This window comes from Camellia sinensis, chromosome 4 (assembly GCF_055761805.1).
Source record: "Camellia sinensis isolate YWXY chromosome 4, ASM5576180v1, whole genome shotgun sequence".
In the NCBI taxonomy this organism is placed as follows: domain Eukaryota; kingdom Viridiplantae; phylum Streptophyta; class Magnoliopsida; order Ericales; family Theaceae; genus Camellia; species Camellia sinensis.
This window is the reverse complement of record NC_138964.1, coordinates 176,169,108-176,191,518: the sequence shown is the minus strand read 5'-3', so window position 1 is coordinate 176,191,518 and position 22,411 is coordinate 176,169,108.

Below are 22,411 nucleotides of genomic sequence, written 5' to 3'. Positions count from 1 at the left end.
ATTAGTGTAAAATTAGTTATCTAATTAAATTAGTGAGATAACTATTTATTATATAGTCATTTTATTTATTTCTTTCATATTTGAAATTATGATTCTCAACCTATTTCAATATTAAAAATTTGTCAATTTTGTTGGATTGAATGTCTGTCATACATGTAATCTGATTTATAAAATTTACAATAAAACATAAGATTATGAGTTCATGGATTAACAATCCTAATTCTATGCTATTATCCTTCTAACCAAACATGCCCTTATTGTTAGATTTAAATTTCACTTTAATTCATTTTATTTCAATTTGAACAATATTAACTGTAAATTTCATGTGACGTTTCAATTTGGTCACATGAAATGAAAGTAATGGTTAAAATTTTTAACTTCTCAAATTTTAGGACACATTAAATGAAACCTCAAAAAATAGAAAGTTGGACACATGAAAAATAATTAATTTTTTTTTTTTAAACAAAATCAAAACCCTGTGTCATTCATTTGGTGTCAATTATAGACCGTAACCCTAACATATATTGTGTTTGGGAAGAAAAAAAATAGCTCAATTTAGGTTAAAATTCACAAAAAGACAAAATAGGCTAAAATAACTAATAAGACAAAATATCACCTCAAACCCATAATCATTTCACTTTTTCTCTCACAAACATCACATCCAACCACAAAAAAATCCAATCATATTCCCAAACACAAAAATTTTAACCTACTAAAATAACTAAAAACTAAAATAGCCTACTAAAATAGCCACTTCCCAAACGAGGCTTAGGATTTGCTGGCGAGGAAGCTTTGTTTAATAGTTCTCTATGTTGCCTTGGAAAGTAGCATCAGGTTTCTAGTTTGTCAAAGGGCTGCAATCTAGTGTGGTGGCCCCATTAACAATCAAGAAATTCCGAATTTTCAATTAGATTGTCGCTTGTATAATAAAAAAAATGGGTAAATTATTAATACACTTCTTAAAAATTATTTAAAATACGATTTTTTTTTATAATTTTAAAAATTACATTTCGTCCCTTCAAGTTTTTAATTGCATATCAAATTATTCTTTTTATTAATAAATCATCAATTTAATTATCAATTATCATTTTATTGTTGTATTTTCCGTTAATTCAATTAAATAAAAAAATTGTAACAAAAATGTATTTGTAATTTTCAGAACTATATAGGGCAATCCGTATTTTAAGTAAATTTTGAGAGATGTATTTATAATTTATTTTAAAAAATTCAAGATGGGATTAATTCACATGGTTTTCAAACGGTATGGATTAATGGGTGAGCATAAAATTTTCAAATGAATGGTTTAAAAGTATTGGATGGAATCAAGGAAGATCAAAAGTGAATTCATGTGATAGAGGGGATCAAGGAACAATACGGTTAAATTAACTGCAAAATACCAATCATCGATGGATGCAACTAAGGTTTTAGTAACAAATTAAGTCAATCAGACAAACATTTTCTGATGAGAAACTTGTAGAAGTTCATTGGATATGTTATCATATGTGAAGCTATTGTCAATCATTAGGCGAGTAATACAAGTTATGGGTGAACAGTGTGAATAACAATTGCAAAGAATACTAGCCAGAGAGGAAGACAACATGTTGTTGGTGTTCACATAATGAAACTTTGAACGTAGAAATTGAGATGGAAGTCGCAACAAAAAGGTATTACAAGAAAGGATGCATATGCCTTTCTATGGAGGTTTGTATTAGTGGAGACATCTTAAGAAGGTGCATATCTCCTAGGATGAGGTCAAGCATGAGGATAGAGATAAAGCCACAACGGCACCCAAGGTGTGGGTGTGGAGTAAGCATCCTCTCCTTGGATTCTTTTCTTGGCTCTATATTTGGTGGGTCATTAGATTTACTTTTGGATTCAATTTTAATGATTCGAACCGTTCACATTTTAACATTTATCATGTATATTATATCTATAGGAAATCAAGTTAATCAAATTTCGAAAGAACTAAAAATCGTTTATTAAAAAAATTTTAATAAACAATTTTATTGTTTAATAAATTTGTTAGTTCACATGATTTTCGATATTCGATCAACTTGATTTTTTATAAATATAATATGCCTGATAAATTTTAAAATGTAAATGATTTGAATTATCGAAATTAAAACTAAAAATAAGTTCAATGACACACCAAGTAAGAAACCAGTAAAAGGATCCTTGCTCGCGGGTGTGAGAAGTGCAAAAGAGGTGCAGCGTCAAGCAAAGGCCAAAGGCGTCCTGGATGAGGAGTTACTGTTATGCTAAAAGGTAGGGTAGTAATTGTTGTGTCTTAATTTAAAGGTTATTATGAATTTATTTTTATGGTATGAATTATTTATTTTGTATAGTTTATTGAGTACTTTATGTCTATCAAAAATCATATTAATCAGATATTAATAACTTTATGATTGAATTACATTTATCATAAAAAAATAGATAATAAGTTTTTCTTTATATGTAATCCCATTACATAGTTATTGATATCTGATGAATATAATTTTTGGTAGGTATGAAATACTCAACGAACCTTACAAAATGAACCATTTGGATCATAAAAATAAATTCATAATAAATCTCAAATTAAAGCACAATAATTACTATTGTGCCAAGGGCAAAACAGTAGGGGTTGTTTGGGATGTCCTAAATAAGTGTATTTTTTGTCTTTTTTAAAGAAAAAAATATGGATGTTTGGATTAACTTTTTTTCTTTTTACGAAAAAATGTGTAATAAAAAATTGTAACTATCATACCATCTATTTGTTTATACAAAACTAATTTGTATAAACAAATGGATGGTATGATAGTTACAATTTAATAATCGGTCCGTTGGGGCTACCACGGGTCCCATTTTAATAATCTGAACCGTTCAATATGTACAACTTGTCGAGTATTATATGCTTGTAAAAAATTACGTTGATTGGATATTGATAACTATATAATCGGATTAGTGTTTTTCAACAGTTAACTATTATACCATCCATTTGTTTATACAAAACTAATTTGATCATATATGTAACAATATCCGATTAACGTAATTTTTTTACAGGCATATAGTACTCAACAAGTTTTACATATTAATCGGTTTGGATTATCAAAACAGAACCCTTAGTAGGCCCCCAATGGCCCAACATTACCATCAAATTTTGTGGCTTTACATATGTAATTTTTTTTTTGCCCAAAAAGTGTATGATCTGCTTTCCTACTAGGACAGTACGGCTGACAGTGTAATTCAAACTTTTGTATTACAAAAATGTATAAAATATTTTTTTAATATTTTTTATTTGTGAATAGAAATAATTTTTCTAACTTTTATATAATTTTTTGACTTTTAAAATTTTTTAGTACTGGCCAAACCTGGCTTAAACCCCCATCCCTAAAGCGCTCAAGCGTGTTCGAGCATTCACGTTAGGGGCTGCAAATTCATCAAATTTAAGCACCTATAGATCTTAAAAAAAGAGAATATAATTCGCAGGTGACAAATAGAAAAAATAATTACAAGAAGTTGAGAAATATTATAAATTTTAATAATTAAAAAAAGAAAAATGATACAGACTTTTTTTTTTTTACTCCTACAACCCTATAAACACATGTCAATCAGAGATAAAAGGAAAACAAAAAACAAAAAACAAAAAATAAAAAATTAGTCAATCACAATACATTAGAGGTGATGGAAGTTCCTCAAAAAAGGTATTCCAACCTTTTTTCGGACCACTAAAATAACAGTTTTAAAGCTACACTAATGAGATGACAATATTGTGAATCTCATCTTGATGTGATATTTTGACTTTTTTCTTTTTTTTTTTTTAATGATGCCAGCGTAATAGAGCACTTTTAGAGCAACAATGTTAGAGGGCCACAATTTTTGTGACCATAATGGCTCAAAACATGCCAAAACGACATCGTTTTGACAGTTTTGAGCCATTGTGACCACAAAAATTGTGGCCCTCAAACATTTTCCCTTTTAGAGCCACTAATCATCATTTTTTTTTTTAAAAAAAAAAAAGAAAGGTTGTTATAAATGAGGACCAACTCTACTCTTCTATTGAATTTGCAGCAATGATTTAGAGTTATAAATCTATCACTAGTAAGGTAAAAAAAAAAAACACTGTGACCCACTGCCACATCACCCATTATCACATCACTAACAGCACCTCGGCTTCGTTTGGTAGAGCTGTAGGAAAGTGATTATAACTTATACCTTAACAGCTTATAGCTTATACCTGTGAACATAAGCTGATTTTGACTTGTAAATTAAGTTTTTCCTCTCTCACTCAAAGAATAAGTTAATTTTTCGACTTATAAAAAACTATAAACTGTATTATTAAATTAAACCAACCACATTTAAATAACTTAAATTAAACTAAAAATTAAAGTAGAGTGAAAATAAACATTACCAAGACCCTCTAATTAGAGATCTCTGGCTTTATTTATTGAAGAAAAAAGACTGTGATCCCCTTTTAAAGCCACCCCCACGACCCCTTTGAATTTTGATTGGTCAAAAAAAAATTTTTTTTTTTTTTTTTCTTCTCCCCCACTCACCAACCCCCACGTGGGGGGGGGGGGGGGGAGAGAAACTGGGGGAGTCCTAATCACAGCTGTTTATTGAATTTGAACTTCAAAGCTTATACCTACTACACCTACCCACCTTTGTCACTGCGCCATGTTACGTCATTCTTTAATACCCATGTTGTCCAAGAGTTATAATTCAAAGCGTTGGTTGACAATTATTTATTTTAATTTAAAAGTTAGAAAGTTGTTAAAAAAATTAATAAATTAATAAATATTAAAAAATTAAATATTTATTTTCATTCACTTTATTTTGTACATATCTTTTTATAAAAATTATAAAATTATTTAAAACATATTATTTTTTTTATCTCATATTTTAATTAAAAAAATTTATTTCCAAACAACATGATACGATTTAAAGTCACATTATTGTATCATAAATATGATCAGACTATGATATCATAGGGGGTATTTGGGAGGGAAATTTTTGATTTTTTTGGTTTTTTTATTAAAAGACAAATTAGTTACAAAATCAAAAAAAATAAATTCAAATAAAATATCACATCAAATCTCATAATCATTTCACATTTTCTCTTACAAAAATCACATTCAACTACAAAAAAATCTAACTATCTTCCCAAACATAAAAAAAAAATTCTCCAATTATATCCTATAACTAAAAAAACCTACAAAAAAAAATTCACTTCCCAAGCACCCACTATATGTTGTCATAATTAAACTATTTGAGCCTCTGTTTGGGAAGTCTATCTTGGGTTTTTTTTTTGACAAAAATAGTCACAAAAAAATAAAATAGGCTTTTAAACTTAATAAAACAAAACATCACATCCAACCCATAATCATTACATTCTTTTTCTTACAAAAAGTCAAAAAAGTCAAAAAGTCATTCCCAAACGAGTCATTTTAGTCTTGTGCTAAAATAGTCAAAAAGTTAAAAAGCCAACTCACTTTCCAAACGAACCTTTAACAATGAATAATTCTCCTTACACTATTATTTTATCTCTTTATATCCTCCATCTCATTATACCATTAAAAAAAAAAAATGTGATTCTCATTACGCTTATTATATTATCAAAACTAATCCAAATAAGACTCTTCAAAATTCTTTCATTTCTTTACACCAATAGTTTTTTGAGGAAAAATAAGGGAACAGAGAAAGAAACAGCAAAAAGAAAGAGAAAGATGTAGGAAAGACAGTGAGTGGAACCCTCAGCGAAGTGCCTGTTCGATCATACGTACTAAACAATTTATATTCCTCCAGTGTTATGTTGCCCAAAAAAATAGATTTCTTTGACGTTTTGTCGCTATACATTTACAGACTTTCTTCTAAACAATGATTTTTAAATTTGTGTTGGCCTATTCGGTAATACAATGCTAATGAATTTGAATTAATCCAGTATCATGTTACCAGACAAATTTTTATTTTTTTTTTCAACAATATGTTACCGTTCGATTGGACGATAGCAAGAAATTAATTCAAGGCCACTTGTGAAGTGTTTGCTCGATAATACACTACTATACAAATTAGATTACACTAATGTCATGTTACTAAACTGTAACAAATTTGTCTAGTCACCTGTCATTGTATGTTGAAAGATTTATTTTTTCCTTTACGCATTCATAAATCAAACACACATTCATAAAAATCACACATAAAAAGTATCCATAAAAATATTCATAAAAACATAAAGTGTGCGAACATCCATAAAAGCATCCATAAAATATGTCATTGTTTGCATCCATCAATCAAACATGTTATCACAATTCATCTATATCAATAGTTTTGGTAGTTACTACACCAGGACTGACAAGAGTATGAAATTGATAAATATAGGTAGTATATGCTTTCTCCCATCCACTAGCACACGGGTGATGAAAATAAATCCAATTATTTGCAAAGGTACTGGATGACTAGGTTGTAGATAAACCTATAACAAAGACATTAATAAGTAGAATTACAAAATAAAACATAGGAATGATCTAAAAGTAGGCTTGATAGTTTATACCTACACGAAATGGTTTTCATTTACAAATCCTATGTAAATATCTTTTCGATTAGGTGTTGCAATCGATATTGATCTAAGTAGTAGAAATATCAAACACTATTGCATGGATAAATAATAAAGAACGACTCTGTAGTTTGTTGCTATCAAATGGCCGATGTCAGACATAGTCATTCAATGATTAACTCCATGTCTAGATTCGAAATAGGATAAGATAAGGGTAATGTCATCAACCCTTTCTTGTAAATCAAATAGTTACACTTAGTGCACTACATTCGAATGCAGCTCAAGTGTAAGTCTTAGTTTTCTGCCATTACCTCCTGCATTTGATGTCTTTATAATAATGACAAATCCAATATTTTTCTCAACGTTAGAAGCTCATTTAATTAATACTTGACGACTTCTAAAAATCTAAAGATAATAAATACATTTATACATCAACTTACTAATAAAACTCAATGCAAATTAAAAATAAGAAAAAATCATATTCATAAAAAAAAAAAATTAATAGATCTCGTCTGTAATAAATTTATGACTGGAGTCCACTAATAGTGCAATACTTGCATTGCTCCAATGAGTAAAAGCATTTTCTTTTCAAGCAAAAAAATATAAATATAAAAAAATGAAACTAGAAATACACGGTAATGAGTAGTCGAATAAATTAAAAAAAAAAATCGGCTTTGGGTTACTGGAAATATATTTTTTATTTGGCATTTGGTTATTAAACATATATTTTTTGTTCGGTACTGTGGTGCTGGACTATTTTTTTTTTGTTCGATTTTGAAACACCGAACGAAAGTCGAAAACCAATTCAGAAAAACAAAACAAAAGCCTACCAAACAAATAAAAGAACTAACCATTTTACTTTTTTAATGATTCTTCACCACTATTTCTTCATCCATTGCTTTCTTGTATGATCAAAACATTATGATTCTCACTTTTTGAAAAGAGATGTATAAGAGAGAAGAAAAATAGAGAAAGGAAAAAGAGGAGTAAGAATTGAAGACTATGGAGTGTAAGGAAATAATAAAATATATTTAATTTTAATGTTTTGTCCTTAATAATGATTTCACATATAGGTAAAATTGAAAAAAAAAAAAATCTCATATAAAAGATACAAAGAGGTGAGTTGGTTTGGGATGTTCTAAAAAAGTGTACTTTTTGACTTATATGGGTTGAGTTTGGGTTAGGTTTGATGTAATGTGTTAGAGAGGTGATGTGATTTAAATAAAATGATGTGACTTAAATAAAATAATAACTTTTTGACTTTTTGTATTATTTAGGTCATACCAAAGTTGGCCAAAGTAATGGCATAAATAAAATTTGCTAATAATTTATCCCTATAATTTTGCTTTCAGATACTACTCAGTTGGAGGCTCCGTCAACAACTGGTTTAGTCTGGTTGATTACTGTTATACACTATTTTGTAAAAAGATAGAGATTAACCATTACTAGAATAAATATTAATTATTTTTCTCTCATTATAAAGATTGTGCCTCCGTTTGGAAAGTAGATTGGTTTTTTGATTTTTTAATTTTTTTAACTATTTTAGTCTTGATTAAAAAACTTGATTTGGAAAGAATTTTTTTGACTTTTTAACTTTTTTGACTTTTTTTATGAGAGAATAGTGTAATGATTATGGGTTGGATGTAATGTTTTGTTTGTTATTGCTAAAATAACCTATTTTACCTTTTATGACTAAAATAGTCACAAAAATCCTTGCCAAACGGAGTCTATTGAGTTATTTATTACATTGGGGCATCTAATGTGCCTTGATTACATTGGGGTTTTGGAGTCCTTTGATGCCAATTTTTTCCCTTTCATTTAGAAGATAAATTTTACAAATATAAAAAAATCATGAAAACATGATTGTCAAAGCCCCAAAATTCAGTCGAAAATAATTTTTTCTCATTTGGTTGTTCTCAATTGGACATGGATATTCGCACCAAATCCAATAACCTAGGACCAAAACCTCCTCAATCAATATATCAAACAACCTAGTTGAATCCAATTAGCCATTTATTGCATCAAACCCCTCGAGTAAAAATTTATTCACACACATGTGAATAATATACATAATTTTATTGATTTATTTTGTACTTTTTTGTGGGATCACACAAATGAGATATTATGTATTTTTCACCTTATGCAAACAAAATTTCTCTCCTTTGGTTATAGAAATTGTGAAACTTAAAATATTTAGGGTAAATTACATTGACACCCCCTGAGATTTATATTTATTATAATTTCTCTCTTCACTTTTTGAAAATTACATCAACCTCCTGAGATTTAAAATTTCATTACATATTCCCCTCTTAGCAATTTAATTTTTTTAAATATCAAGTTTGCCGTCACTGGGTATATTACATTGACACCCCTCATATTTTAGAAATTACAATCCCCTTCCTAAGGTTTAAAGTAGCATTACCAATTGTCCCCTCGGTTAGTTTTAGTTGGAAAAAAAATTCATTGAAAAAAAAATTCATTGGAAAAAAAATTAATTGGAAAAAAAATTATTTGAAAAAAAAAATTGAGAAATAATTTTGTTAGTAAAATTTTTTAATTTCTGTTTAAAAATCAACGTAAACTCATTTTTTTGAATTTACGTTTTTTCCTCAAATTTACAAACTAAGACAACCATTTATAAACCAAAAAAATTATCAAATAAGTTTTTATGACAGTTTTTAAAATTTTTGTAAGTATAAATTGAAAACTGAAAACAAAATAGTTACCAAACAGGCTTCATATGGTAAAAATGTCATAAAATTAACAAATAATTAAATAAGCTACCAACGTAAGAAATGACTTATCAAAAGATTTTTTGGCTATGTATGGTTTGATTTTTAGAAATTTTTTTCTAAAATTTAAAATTAATCTGGTTAAGAAATAAAAAATAAAAAATAAAAAATAATTATCATTTTTATATAATTTTTATCTTTCGAGTGGTTAGTAATAATTTTTTACAAATTAAATAGAAATAGCCATACATATGTATATAACTTGCCCAAAAGTTAAAACGATAATTATTTTTTACCCTTAAATAATAATATTTTTTATTTTTTATTTCTTAACCAAATTAATTTTTAATTTTTAAATTTCTAAAAATCAACCATACATAGCCTAAGAATCTTTTGATAATTCATTTCTTACGTTGGTAACTTATTTAATTATTTGTTAATTTTACGATATTTTTACCGTCTGAGGCCTGTTTGGTAACCATTTCGTTTTTAGTTTCTAATTTATATTTACAAAATTTTTAAAAACTGTCATAAAAACTTATTTGATAATTTTTTTGATTTATAAATGATTGTCTCAGTTTGTAAATTTGAAGAAAAAATACAAATTTAAAAAATGAGTTTACGTTGGTTTTTAAACAAAAATTTAATAATTTTACTAACAATTTTTTTTTTTCAATTAATTTTTTTTCCAACTAATACTAACTGAGAGGGCAATTGTTAATGCTACTTTAAACCATAGGAAGGGGATTGTAATTTTAAAAATGTGAGGGGTGTCAATATAATTTACCCTATGAGGACAAAATTGGTATTTAAAAAAATTAAATTGCTAAGGGGTGAAATCTATAATGAAACTTTAAACCTCAGAAGGGAGATGTAATTTTCAAAAAGTAAGAGAGAAACTGTAATAAATATAAATCTCAGAAAATGTTAGTATAATTTACCTAAATATTAGCATTCAGTTTTTTTATACTTAATTTTCAACATTTAATTTTTAGGTTTATCAAACACCACCATAGATAGATACTTGCTGAAAATTCTTGGAATAGGTTAAGACAATCATTTTTTTGTTGTCTAATAAAAAAAAATTAAAAATCAAAAAAATTATTTATCATCAATTAAAAAGTTAAAGATTGTATCAATTTTTAATTACAATAATATTTTAGATATATTAAAATTTGTAACTTCTAAAAAATAAAAATAAAAATAAAAAAATCACTAAAAAAAAAAAAAATTCCGAACACATCTAAATATTGTGGCAAGTACAAGTTGCAAAGTATAAAGACTATATGATGATTTTTTTTTTCTTCAATATGAAAAAAAGATGTTTTGTGGCGACATCATAACATTTGTGTGCTCTGAAAAAAAAGATGTTTTGTGCTCTGAAAAAAAGATGCTTTGTGGCGACATCATAACATTTGGGAATGGATCGTCGGTCGCCCTTCCCTGTCGCCTTTTCCTGTCGCCCCCAAAACGACGTCGTTTTGGGGGCGAATTTTCAAAAAAAAAAAAACGCAGAAGAGGGAGGAAGGAGAGGAAGAGGGAGGGAGGAGGGAGGCAGAAGAGGGAAGAAGGAGAGGAAGAGGGAGGGAGAAGGAGGAGGAGGAGAAGGAGGGGAAGGGCCGGACTGGAGGGGGCCATAAATACAGGGAAGGAGGAGGAGGAGGTGGAGACGGGTCGGAGGCGGAGGTGACGGCGGTCGGAGGTGCTGCGACGAGGCGGAGCTGCTGCGACTGCGACGGCTGCAACGGCGGCGAGGGACGAGGACGGCGAGCTCGCAGCCTCCTCCTCCTCCTCCCTCTCCCTCTCCCTCTCCCTCTTCCTCTCCTTCCTCCCTCTTCTCTGCGTTTTTTTTTTTTTGAAAATTTGCCCCCCAAAACGACGTCGTTTTGGGGGCGACAGGGAAAGGCGACAGGGGAAGGCGACGGGTGATCCGGATTCATAACATTTGTGTGCTTTGAAAAAAAGATGTTTTGTGGCGACATCATAACATTTGTGTGCTCTATTTTCGAAGTAACAAGTTGATGGTCAAATTTTAATCTAATTTAAAATAAGAGATGCGCTACCAAAATACTTAATAAAATTCAGTCACATATTACAAAAAAAAAAAATTAAGGAGTTGTTTAAAAAGTGTTAAATTATTATATTTTTTGATATTTTACAAAAAAACATAAAATATGAATTAAATTTAAAGTAATATAACAAAAAGATAATAGGACTCAAATAAAATAATATACTAAACTAATGTGTTATTTTAACACATGTTAAACAAAGCACTAAGGGTGTATTTGGTAACGTTTACGTTTTCAGTTTATATTTACAAAAATTTTATAAACTGATTTTTGTTTATTGTTTGTTTATTTTTAGAAAAACATAATCTACAAACGCGTTTGGTAATTGACAAAATGTTTAAAAAAATTTAAAAATATAAAAAAGAGTGAGAAATGGCAAGTGGCGACAAGTGGCGGTGGAAGACGGTGGTGGAAAGTGGTGACGGTGGGTGGTGGGTAGCTGGTGGGGGTGGGTGGGTGGGGGTGGTGGTCGTAATGGTGGTGGTGGGTAGGTGGCAGATGGCAGGTGGTGGTGGGTGGTGGCGGGTGGGTGGTGCTGACGGGTAGTTGGTGGGTGAGTGACAGTGGTGGGTAGTAGGTGGCGGGTGGTAGCGAATGGGTGGTGGTGGTGGTGGTAGTGGCGGATGGCAGGTGGTGGTGGTGGTAGGTGGGTGACGGATGGCAGGTGGTGGCGGGTGGGTGGTGGGTGGTGATGGTGGGTGGGTGGGTGACGGTGACGGTGGTGGGTGGTAGCGAGTGGGTAGTGGTAGTGGTGGTGGTGGCGGTGGCGGGTGGTGGGTGGCGGGTGGTGATGGGTAGTGGTGGGTGGTGGTGGTGGGTGGGTAACGGTGGCTGGTGGTAGGTGGTAGCGAGTGGGTGGTGGTGGTGGGTGGTGGGTGATGGTGGTGGTGGTGGTGGTGCCAGGTGGTGAGTGGTGGTGGCGGGTGGGTGACAGGTGGCTGGTGGTGGTGGGTCTCTAGTGGCGGCAGGTAGTGGATGGTTGTGGCAGGTGGGTGATGAGTGGTGGTGGCAAGTAGGTAGCGAGTGGTGGTGGCGAGCGGTGGATGTTGGTGATGGGTGGATGGCAGATGGGTAGTGGGTTGTGGTGGCGAGGGGTGGGTGGTGGTGGCGAGTTAGTGACAGGTAGGTGGTGATTGATGGGTGGTTGGTGGGTGATGGTGGCGGGAGGTTGGTAGGTGGTGGTGGTAGGTGGGTGGTGGTGGTGGAGGGTGGGTGGTGGGTGGTGGTAGTGGAAGACAGTGGTGGAAAATGATAGCCAGTGGTGGTTAGTGTTGGGTGATAAAAAAAAAATTAAAAACTCAAAACAAAAACATATTTTTTGTGTTTTTATTTTTTGGCTAAATTTATAATCTGAGATCACTGATTTATAAATCAAAAATTTTACCAAACAAATTTTTATTTAAATTTTTAAAATTTTTGTAAATATAAAAAAAAAAAATTAAAAACGTAAACGGCACCTAAGTATCAACCGACATACAACATAAAAATTTGAAAAAAGTCAATTGAATAAAGCTAACATTTGGCGACCCCCAAGAAATTGAACCTGCCTTCGCCACGAGGCGACACCCCGGTGGCATTGCTAGCAAGAGCTTTAAAGTCAGAGTTGATGAATTTTTATTAGGGGTGCCGATAGTCCGGATTAGATTGGATTGAAATAACATTAGGATTAATTTATTATTTATTGTTTTTAAAAAATTAAAATCAATTAAATTTGTTTAAATCGTGGAATCAGTACGAATTAATTCATTTAAATATAGATTGGATCAGTTTAGGATTATAGATTCACATAATTAAATAATAAAAAAAAATATATATATATATATATATAACACTTCAATTTCATAAAATAATAATAACTTAGACCACTAAAAAATGCACTACTAATAGAACTAATGCATTGAAAGAAAAAAAAAACAAGGCATAGAAAGTGGGTGAGACCCACTGTCACATCATTAGTGTTCTATTTTTAGTACTTCCAAACATTTTTCTTCGTAAAAATATAAACATAATACTATATTAGTTCTATAATAGTAACATGTAGGGATGGAGGGAGCATATGACTAGGGGGTCACGTGCCCCTTGGAATTTGGAAATTTTTTTTTTTTTTTGTAAACATAAAAAAAGTATTTTAAATAAAAAATTATAAAAATATTATTAGAGTGAAATTTCAATGACATTTTAAAAATTATGAAAATAATAATGGTTGTTTTAATTAAAAATGAAAAGACTATTATAAATAAATCATATTAGTTATAAAATTTTTTGAATGTAACGACGATATCATTATTAGTGATATGCAAGTATAAGTAATCTCACTATAAAAATATGAAATTTATTATATTGTTAATTACATTTGACATGTGAGGTTCACTCTTTATGCATTTATTTACCATTGGTAGGTGATATCACATACCAATGATGACATGGTATTACCATTATATTGAATTTTTAATCAAATTTCGTATCAAAAAATAATTTATCATTATATAATTTATTTGAAGACTTATATCCATAATTTTTTTTTGTATTGTCCATGATACACTAGTTACAAATAACATTCAACTTGTTTGTTTCCAGTTTTCAAAAAATTTACTTTTTTATTTTTCGTATTTTAATGTTTTGAATATTTTTTTAATATTTTAAGCAATTTTTTTTTAATTTTTAGACACACCTAACATAAATACACTTAAAAAGTAATAAAATTTGTGAAAAAAATATTTAAAAAATACATTAAATACCAAAAAATATAAATAAAAAAAGAAAAGAAAATTCGGTATATTTTTTGTATTTTTGTGTATTTATTAATTTTTTAAAATATTTTTTTACAAATATTTTACTATTTAGATACATCTAAGTAAGATGCATCTAAAAAAGTAAAAAAAATTACTTAAAATTCAAAAAATATTCCCTAAAAACAAAAAAATACGAAAAATAAAAAAACTCAGTTTTCAAAAAACTGAAACCAAACAAACTAATTGTTTTTTTTATGTTTCTTGAAATCAATCGCAAAAACTTGCGTAAAATATTTTTGTAAAAATTATTATAATTAATAAGTGTCCCTTCAAATTTAATTTTTTAACTTTGCGACTGATAACATATCGTTTTATAATAACGATATACTATTCTAGAATGTAAATAACCCCAATGAATCTAATAAAGGAGGTGAAATTTTATCAACTAAGGGAGATTGAGGTGAAATTTGCGTTAACGGATATGGAATCTGATAAGGCATTACGACCGTATTGTATCCCTATAATATCGAGGCTTAAAATGTTCAGGTAAGGAAGGAGTGTCGTGGTTAACGAAATTCTTTAATAAGATTTTAATGATTATGAAATTTTTTGATTAGTCAAGAAAAAAGTATTTTAGTACCTATATAAAAAATAGGAAGGGGCAAATTCCACTTTACTTTCTTGTGGTTTCAACTCGGACCAATCTTGATGGATAAATTATAAGAAGAGAACCCCCTTGTAGTTTCAAATCTTATTCAAACTCTAACCCATAGTTGTCAAATCAAGATTCGAATAATGAATTGAAATGGCCTTGTACCAAAGTGAGAATCAAATCGAATAATGAATCATAAAGATTCGGTTACTTTTTTCTAATATATCTATGCACTTAGATATTAAATATGAATATATCTTATAAATATGAAATAGTTAGACTTAAATAAATGAAAATGTTGTTTTGACAGATGATGACGTGAGCTAATAATTAAGAAGTTAACACAGGTTCCATTGAAGATCATCATCTTATATTCTTCTTTTTTAGATATTTCTTATCAACTATTATTAATAAATAAAGTAAACAAAGACAAATTTTCAATTTCTAAGCAATAATAACTTAACAATTTGGAAACTTAGCATACATACCTTTCTAAGTAACAACGATTCAATAGGAAAATGAATTGTGGCCCTAAAAACAGTGGCCCTAATGGCCCTAATTTCCTTTTTTGGATAAGTTTGTTTTTTTTTTCTTTTTTTTTTTTGCCTTGTTTTTTTTTTTTTGCCTTATATGGAAATTTAGGGGCATTCGGGCCCCTAAATTTCGAGCTACCAACCAAATCCCGATTCAATAACAAGAAAGAATTACTTGGAATCCTCCTTTATTTTAAAAGGTATATATACTTGTTCAAAAAAATAAATAAATAACTTGTGGAACCATTAGGTTTAAATTGACCTCACCAATATAAATAAATAAAAATAAAAACAGCTTGATATTGGGAAAATCATGAATAAATTAAGGATAATGTTAAGAATATTAAATTTTGTACTAAATAAATAATTAAATATCTCACATAATATGAGGTGTATAATTTTATAGACCCATCTTTATGTAAGATATTTAATTATTTATTTAATAAAAATTAGTACTTATAATATTTTTTAAATTTAATGGACCACATCCGGGTTGGGCCTGACATTTTAGCGACCAAGACGAATCTAGAAAATGAAACTCCATCTTCTTGTATATTTTAATATATATATATATATATATTAATAAAATAATAAGAATATTTAATTTATCTATATTTATTTTTGTTAGTACTTATATAAAATTTGTTGTAAAACTAAAATTATTATTCTTTTATCCATGAAAATCAATTAAAATATTAAGTGAAACATTCAATTTTAAATTATTGTATTAATAAGTGAATCAATTTTAATTATTTTTCACAATAGTTATAATATTATATTTCTTGAGTAATTTCATATAATTTTTATAGTTGACAATAAATCATAGTTATTGAGATTGACGTAAAACATAACTATTGAGATAAATTTTAAACATTTTTTATTGTTAACATTATTAATTTATTCGCACTTTTTTTCTCACGTAGTAGATTGAATTGTAAATTTTAATCTATGTTAACTTTTAAAAAAATTATTTCTTCAAAAATAATTATAACTGGTATAGTCAAATAATATTTTGTAAATAATTCATATATTTGGCAAACAACTATCAATTACTTTTAAATATTTCAGCAATCCAAAATTCTTTTCTTTTTTTTAAAATATGTAAAATTACATTTTTAAACTACTAATATTATAACATAATGTTTGGCTTTTTAGTTTTTTGGCTTTTTTAGCTATTTTAGCTTGGGTTTAAAAGCTTGGTTTGGGAAGGGCTTTTTGACTTTTTGACTTTTTTGAGTTTTTTTGTGAGAGAAGAATGTAATGATTATGGGTTGGATGTGATGTTTGGTTTGTTATGGCTAAAATAGCCTATTTTGTTTTTTATGGCTAAAATAGCCAAAAAAACCTGCAAACTCATTTGCCAAACACAGGATAATCTCATAAAAGTGGATTTATCGTCATTTCTTATTAACTAATGTCTCAATAAAAGATACTTTTTATTAATTTTATAATATTATTATTTTGTTTTTAAGAAGTAGTTTTAATTGATGTCATCTGGAGATGCTTCCAATGTTTCTTAGCTTTATGTAAAGTTTTTACTTTTAATTTAAATTTTATTTTATTTTAATTTATTATTATTATTTTTTTAGATTTTCCTTAAGCACATGTTAAAAGTGCACATTCGCAAACCTTCAGGAGTTAGTTGATTGAAAAATAGATTTTCCTTAAGGACATGTTAAAAATTACGTCTTCATGAAAAATTTAAAATTTTAATCATTAATATGTAAAAAGTTTCCCATTTATTTGTAATTATTTTTTTCAAAACTACACTGATGTGATATTTTTCCATAAAAAATAGTCGTTTGTTTTGTCTTTTATTCATAGGGTGAATTGAATTTTATTGATCTCTTCTAAAGTTTAATAAAATTGCATACAACCTCCCATAATGTTTTGTCTTAAGTTACAATAACTTTCCTCTGAGGTTTAATGAAATTGCAAAAATTTTCCCTATGGTTTTTGAAATGACAAAAACCTTTCTTGAGATTATTTTCATTCGCACGGACATCTCTTTAGATTTAATAAAATTGCATGGCAAAAATCTCCCTTGAGGTTATTTTTTATTACAATTTTCCTCTTTTGTTACTTTATCGTAAAAATAAAAAATAAAAAATTTAGAAACGTTGACATCACTAAATAATTTAATTGCATTTCTAATTTTACCCTTTAAAATTATATCCAATTAAAAAGAAACAAAAAAAATACAATTCGTAGATTATCTTTTTGTTACTGATGATTATATGTGCCTATTTTATTCAGGAAAAAATACAATTATTAGGTTATTTGTTTTAGGAAAATGCGTGAGAGCTCGAAATTGAACGAGCTCGAATCTCCCGAATGCCAAAACAACATTGTTTGGGCAATTTTTTTTTTTTCTAGTTTATATCTGAGTTCAGAGGAGAGAACGAGAGAGAGAGAGAGAGAGAGAGAGAGAGAGAGAGAGAGAAAGAGAGAGGAAAGACGAGAGACGGAAACAGAGAGAGAAAGAGGCAGGGCAGGGCGACGATGGAGGGTGCGAGCGACGGTGATGGAGGGTGTGACGGTAGATGCGATGACCTTGTACCCTTGCGATTTCTATTTTCTCTCTCTCTCTCTCTCTCTCTCTCTCTCTCTCTCTCTCTCTCTCTCTCTTTTCTGGCTCTGAAGATGAAGATGATGTGTTGATAATGGTGATGCTGATGAAGATGTTGTTGCTGTTGATTGTTGTTGATTTTTTTTTTCCCCCCTAATAGATCCTGTTAGGGAAAATATGTGATTTCCCACAAGTAAATCAATCAATGAGAATAAAAACTAATGCGAAAAAATTAAATCAAAAGCAACACAAGAATTTTTACGTGGTTCCCTCAATGTGAGGTACGTCTATGGGATCGAAATCCGATTCCACTATCAACCAAATAAGTTCCAAACGATTACAAACGAGACACTAATGATCTCACAAAACCACCCTTAGGTGAATTCCAAATAATCACAAATAAACAAAGAGGAAAGACCTTACTAAATAGATGAACCAAAATCTTCAGAACTAGAGTTGTAGAAGATCCAAAATAATGCACCCCAAAATAGAACCGAAACCCGAACCAAACCAATCCACACGCTGCCAAAATTAACCCAGTGCTTACCCATACAAACCAACCGTCCAGAATTTCGGAAAAGGTGAAAAATTTGTAGTAGCCGTCCACTATGTTACACCAAACAATATATATATATATTGTGAATCTAGGGTTTTGTAATCAAACCCTAATTGTTTCCAAATTGGATTGGGTCTCCTTAAATATAATATATAAAAATATATTATACCTAAACCAATCCAAATTAAAATTCTTTAACAAACCAATTGGGTCTCACACTCCAATAAGGAGGTATACCCAACAATTCTCCCCTACCGACTTAGGTGGAGACATCAACCATACCCGCCAAAGTTCGACACTTTAAATGTTTGTCCCTCGACAAAGTCTTTGTCAACATATCCGAAATATTATCATCCGTGTGAACCTTTTCGAGTTGTAATAACTTCGAATCTAACACATCACGAATCCAATGGTATCTCACATCAATGTGTTTCGATCTCGAATGAAAAGTAGAATTTTTACTCAAATGAATAGCACTTTGACTATCACAATAGAGCACATACTTTTCTTGCTTTAAACCCAACTCTTGCAAAAATTTCTTCAACCATAACTCTTCTTTGCAAGCTTCCGTAATGGCAATAAATTCAGCTTCGGTAGTTGAGAGAGCAACACATTTTTGTAATTTAGATTGCCATGCCACAGCTCCCCCTGCAAAAGTCATCAAATACCCCGAAGTAGATTTCCTAGAATCAACATCACCAGCTATGTCAGAATCTGTGAACCCATCAAGCATCTTCTTACCATCTCCAAAACACAAACACACCTTTGAAGTCCCTCGAAGATACCTTAAAATCCACTTTACCGCTGCCCAATGTTCTTTACCCGGATTAGAGAGAAAACAACTCACCACACCAACGGCGTGAGCAATATCCGGTCTTGTACAAACCCTGGCGTACATCAAAGAACCAACTGCTGAAGCATAAAGAACTTTCAGCATCTCTTCTTTGTCTTTCTCACTTGTAGGATATTGATTCGAACTAAGTTTGAAGTGACCCGCAAGTGGACAACCAACCGGCTTCGTTTTATCCATATTGAATCTCTCAAGAACTTTCTCAATGTAGCTTTCTTGAGACAACCAAATCAGCCCCTCTTTGCGATCACGAACAATTTTCATACCAAGAATTTGCTTTGTCGATCCCAAATCTTTCATAGCAAAAGATTTGCTCAACTCCAATTTCAACCTGTTTATCATGGTAGAATCTTGACCCCCAATTAACATGTCATCAACATAAAGCAAAAGAAAAATAAATTTACCATCCGGAAAATTTTTCACAAACACACAATGGTCCGAAGTGGTTTTAGAAAAACCATTATTCATCATGAAAGAGTCAAATTTTTTGTACCATTGCCGTGGGGCTTGCTTGAGACCACACAAACTTTTCTTTAATTTGCAAACAAATTTCTCTTTCCCTTTCTCCACAAAAGCTTCCGGTTGCTCCATGTAAATTTCTTCTTCAAGATCACCATGCAGAAATGCGGTCTTCACATCAAGTTGCTCAACTTCAAGATTTATACTGTAGACGTCCCCGAACGCCCCGGGAGGGTTAGTCCCGTTCCGTTCATTTGGGGTCACTACAGCTCAGGACTCTCAAATTGTCACGGTTCTAAGTCTGAACCAAAGAGTCCAAATCCGGCAAATCATTTTGAGAAAACAGATTTTGAAAGAAGTACCAAACATGGACTGCTTTGCCAGATACAGAGTCGCCACCTAAATATTTTTTAATGGGAAATTTAGGAAACCCTGACTCGGTGCCAAAGGCTACGTATCCGTCATCACCAAAGTTGCCTCGGCTCGAGAACTTGGGTACGATTGGGGAAGGTCACTTCGTGAGCACCCCCGCTCGCCCGATCAAAGATCGGCCTCTACTAACCATGATATCAATTTTTGAAAACATTGTGTATTCTTATTCCGATTATTAGCCTAGGTTACTATGTGATGCACACAGCATATAAGTATAGACTGGGTCGCCCGAATTGGAACAAAACATTTTATGCTTGTTTATTTGAAAGATGGTTTGCTACTCGCAAGTAGGCTTAAAATGCAGATTTTGCCACCCTCGGGTGGGCTTAAGAAAGGATGGTTTTGCCACTATCTAGTGGGCTTAAAACTCACAGTTGATGATTCATTCCAATTCAAATAACCCAACCTTCACCCACAGGAATTCAGGCAGTTATATCACATTAGCAATTAGCCTCATGGTAAGCATGTTATTCATGGCAGTCACTCACACGCATGCAAGGATGCTAAAGCATAAAGCTTACCGAGTACTCCAAGCCAAAATAGAAACTTCATTAGAAATCATGCATGATCCTAAGTATACAGAAATGCCTAATGCAACACATGCAAAAATGCAACTATAGCAGGCTCGACAATTCTAAACATGGCATATGGAATGCTACAGCTAACATGTATTCAATTTGGAATTGAAAATACAATGCAGTTAGTATGATGCGCCGAGCCCGGTGCATGCAAAACAGATGAATGAATGCAAACATGCTATCATACTGTATGCTAATTGAAATATGCCCTACTCTAACCATCATAAGCAGGTAAATAAAAGGGAAGAAAGACGTGGGGTTGGAAGACATACATCACACACATGCACACTTATTACAATTATGCCCTCGCGCAGAGGGTTCGAATAAATAATACAGTCCCGAATTAAAAGAATATCACAGTCTAAATAATACAGTCCGAATAGTATACAAATCCCTAATTAATTAATCAAATTAACTAAGAAAGCTGTAAAACTGGCGTGCAAGCCAGGGACTGCCTTGCTTCTGATAATGATGCATGTCTGGGCTACCTTGCGCGGAAATCCACTGGGATGCCCCGATTAGCCTCTGTTTAGCAGTTTATTCTTGGAAAGCGTGCCGAGCCCCGGAAGACTGCTGATTCCTGATTTTGCTGCAACAGAGAGCAGGAAAGGGGCATGGCAATGTATTTCACAAATATATGCATGCCTCGATCCTCGTGCCACCAATCACGCATACCGAGGCATGATGGCCGAGGAGTCGAATTGCACAATTCAATATAGGATGAATGCACATGAAAACACAATAAAACCTAACTCCATCATGGATGATCCGGAGTGTCGGTAACTGGGGATTCGAGACACATTCCGTCACTCGGAGTACGGAATATACCTCGTTTCCCGCGTCCGGGCTAACTCCTATTCCGAACGCAATGCAATATGCATGATATGCATGAAATACAACTAAGATACAATCCTAACATGCACAATGCTATGAAAATGAGATGTCTCGAAATGCGTGCACACGGGCACGCAAACCGAGAAAATGACATACGCAATGCAAATGACATGGAAATGTGATATGGGCTTACACTAACATGAGAGAGCCTCAGCCACGCTCACATAAGAGGCCGATGAATGAAAATGAAGTGCCTCGAAATGCGTGCACACGGGCACGCAAACCGAGGCAATGGCATACGCAATGCAATATGGCTAAAATGGCATATAGAATGCAAGATGGACTTATACTAACATGAGAGAGCCTCAGCCACACTCGCATTAGAAGCCGATGGATGAAAATGAAGTGCCTCGAAATGCGTGCACACGGGCACGCAAACCGAGGCAATGGCATACGCAATGCAATGGCATGGAAATGGCATGTAGAATGCAACATGGACTTATACTAACACGAGAGAGCCTCAGCCACACTCACATAAGAGGCCGGTGGATGAAAACGAAGTGCATCGAAATGCGTGCACTCGGGCACGCAAACCGAGGCAATGGCATATGCAATGTAATGGCATGAAAATGGCATGTAGAATGCAACATGGACTTATACTAACATAAGAGAGCCTCAGCCACACTCACATAAGAGGCCGGAGGATGAAAATGAAGTGCCTCGAAATGCGTGCACACGGGCACGCAAACCGAGGCAATGGCATATGCAATGCAATGGCATGGAAATGGCATGTAGAATGCAACATGGACTTATACTAACATAAGAGAGCCTCAGCCACACTCACATAAGAGGCCGGAGGATGAAAATGAAGTGCCTCGAAATG